Source organism: Lepidochelys kempii, chromosome 11 (genome assembly GCF_965140265.1).
Source record: "Lepidochelys kempii isolate rLepKem1 chromosome 11, rLepKem1.hap2, whole genome shotgun sequence".
NCBI classification, from domain to species: Eukaryota; Metazoa; Chordata; order Testudines; family Cheloniidae; genus Lepidochelys; species Lepidochelys kempii.
This window is the reverse complement of record NC_133266.1, coordinates 77,072,551-77,075,864: the sequence shown is the minus strand read 5'-3', so window position 1 is coordinate 77,075,864 and position 3,314 is coordinate 77,072,551. Positions and strand designations below refer to the sequence as shown.

Genomic DNA, 3,314 nt, shown 5'->3' with positions numbered 1-3,314 from the left:
GAATGAGTGCAACGTCCGTGTTACATACGGGCTCCTGGGGCTCGGTGGGAAGCACTGAACTGCCTCAGAGTTCTCTGTTTGCAAGGTCGGTCCCAGGAGATTAGAGAGACAAGGCAGGGAGGGGATCTCTTTCATTCTCCAACTTCTGCTGGGGAGAGACAAGCCTTCGAGCTCCGCAGATCTCGTCCTCAGGCCCTGGTCTCTCTCTGTTAGCCGACGGCCAAGGATGTTTGGTGAGGTGCCAGCTATGCCCGTTTATACCATCCGTGACTTTAACCGCTAGGACGCACTGTCCCTTCGCGGCGGGGTGCCCGGGCTAGGCTGACGGATGCCCCAAGGTCCTAACCACCTGTGACTTTAACTGCTAGAGCTCAGAGCTCCTTCGCAGCGAGCAGTCAATACTGACTGACAGGTGCCCCAATGGCAGCACTAAGAGCCTCTCCACACCCGTGACTTTAACTGCTAGAGCTCAGAGCTCCTTCGCAGCGGGCAGCCAGGATTGACTGACAGGTGCCCCAAGAGTTTGCCCCGTGGAGGCGGCACAACTCAACGCTAGGCTCTTAGTACTCTCACCTAATGGCCAGGCTTTAGAGCCAAAACGGCTGAGGTTCTTTAATTGTGTTGGCTGCTTTACAGTAAACCAGAGAAAACAAGTCAGGCTTATGCATAAATGGTTACCAAAATTTATTAAGCTACATTCTAATCATGTGGTTACAAAATTGCTAGTGCCTACTTATTTAAATGTAGAGATGTTACACACACAAACAAGTTACAAAACTGAAGCCACAATCCCAAAGAAAGAAAACAAAGTATAGAGCTCTATTTCAAAATATGTGTACACTAAAGATAGGAGATCAGGTGTGGGTGCTTCTTACCCTCCTTGCGTCTCTCGATTCCAGCGGTGCGAAGCCAGGATCGGTCACTCAATTCCGCGGAAAGACGAATAAGGGACAAGGCGTAGGGACCCTCTCAGCTGCAGAAGCCTTGGGAGGCTGTCACTTATCTGACCAGCAGATAGATAGTGAAAAGCACTCAAAAATCAGGGTGCTGTAGGTCCCCTACTTATACCTCTGTACTCCTTTATTCTCTTTCTCCTTTCTTATGCCAAATTGAGGCTGGTCTGTCGGGGTGACGCCAGCTTTCGCAAGAGTAGTTTACACTTGCAAGGGAGAGAAACAATAAGTGTCGACTACTGGACATTTCTTTTATCAGGGTAAATATTTTCCCACCTAGGATGTTGGTGTGAGTGCATCACGCTATTTAGTAGGGGCGAAGAGCCATGTCTGTCACAGGGCCTCTGCCTGCTGTGAGCTTAATCGTCGTATCTGTTCCCAGAGGCACATTGTAGCAGCACACCTGTGCTTTCATAGCTTCAAAGGCTGTGCTGGAATATATGTTAAGTGCCCTGTTCCGGCTTCCTCCTGTGTTTCCAGCAATGCTGGTCTGAGCAGGGGGGGGCTGTCTGTCTGGCTACACTCTCCCCAACAGAACCGGGTCCAATAAACCATATGACCTCCCCGGCCTGGTCTTTCGGTGTTCTCTGCTCCCACGGGCGTGGCTGGGAAGGGCCACAGGGCTCAGCAGGCTCAGGGAGAAACCTCAACTCCACTGGAGACAGGAGGGGAGCAAACCTCACAATCTGTGTGGTCCCTGCAGGTCTGTGCAACTGCCCCCCACTCACTCAGTGGCAGTCTGTGGGGGAGGTCTAGGGTGGCCAGGTGTCCTGATTTTAGAGGGACAGTCCCGATTTTTGGGTCTTTTTCTTATATAGGCTCCGATTACCTCCCACCCCGATCCCGATCTTTCACACTTGCTGTCTGGTCACCCGAGGGAGGTCTGGCAGCGCCCTCCCCAGCCACAGTCCGTGCGTGCCCAGCAGTCCCTGTGAAAGCTCACCTTTTCCGGGTGTCTGTTTCACACCCTCTGCCAGAGACGTTCCCCATTCTTTCTCCATTTCAGCTGGCAGCAGGTCTCGTGCGAGGGGCGGGGGAGAGCTGAGATTTCAGGCTGCTGTCTTATGGCGGGATTGCTGCGATTAACTGGCTGAACGTGCTAATTCTGAGGACGAAACGGGGAAAGGGGCAGAGATCGAGAGTCAGGGAGTGAAATGGAGAAAACATAGGAAGCATTTCGAGCAAGGGCGAAGTGCAATGACCTGATTCCAGAATATTCTCTGCACCCCTTGTCTAACTCTGGGCCTGATTCTCTTCCGCATTGACGGCCCTTTCCCTGTCTCCGGCCGTGTCTGGAGGGCTTTATGCCCCTGTCCAGCCCCTTCACACTGCCAGGAAGGGAGCGGTGTTATGGAATCTTAGCCCAAAGAGGAACCAGGCCCTGTGTCACCTTCATCCTGGGTTTCAGATGACCCCGAGAAGTTGGGGGGCCACCGGGGCCTAGAGCATGGCCCTGCCACAGAGGCCCCGCCCCCGGTCATCCTCTTCCCCCGAGGCCCCGCCCCCCCACTGTTCACTCCTCTGGCCCCCGAGGTCCCCCTACCTGCCCCTCGCTCCTCTCCGCCTCTTCCCCCAGGACTCCACTCACCCCCTGCTTGCTCCTCTCCACCCCTTTCCCCGTAGGGGGGCTACCGGGGGCCATGGGGCCAGGTACCCGTCCCTTTTCTCTGTCTTCAGTGAGCGGGGGGTAGGGGGGTCCTTGGGGAAGGAGGTGGAGCAGGACAGGAAGAGGCACGAGAAGACGGGGCCGCGGGGGAAAAGGCTGAGGGGGGTTGGGGTGCAGGTTTTGGGGGAGGAGGCGGAGGGGGGATGGGAAGAGGCAGAGCAAGAGCAGGGCATCGGGCTAAGAGGCAGAGGGGAGCGGGGTTCAGGTGGGGCCCCCACTCCTCTGGAGCTTCGCTTACAGCGCTCGAAAGATGACCATGGGCCCACGGGCCTCCGGATGGGAGACCCACCCCACATCCCCAGCGTTTCCGCCCCACATGGATGGCCTTTTGGGGGAGGCTCAGGCTCCCCTGGCCTCTGATACGGGCTGCCCGTGCTCAGCTCCTTCCACGCTCTGGAGAGGAGCAGCACCCAGGGGTCGGGCTGACCCGGAGGGGTGCTGGGTGAGGGGCAGAGGCCTGAGACCGCAGAGACACAGCGTGAGGCACCATCCCAGGCATCCCCATGAAAGGAGCAGAACAGGGTTTACCTGGGGTGGGGAGTGTATGGAGAGCGTCCCAGGGCCGGTGGAGATGTATTGCCCTGGTGAGCAAGTGTGGCTAAAACACAGGCCTCGCTGTGAGCAGGATTTGAACCTGCGCAGGGAAACCCGATTGGATTTCGAGTCCAACGCCTTAACCGCTCAGCCCTCACAGC

At 56.5% G+C, this 3,314-nt stretch overlaps 1 non-coding gene across 1 annotated transcript; it reads right to left on the bottom strand.

The window, feature by feature from the left end:
- Nucleotides 1-3,232: 3,232 nt before the first annotated feature.
- TRNAS-CGA (transfer RNA serine (anticodon CGA)) lies at nt 3,233-3,314 on the bottom strand. Its single transcript has one exon. It is a non-coding gene; the product is annotated as a tRNA-Ser (tRNA).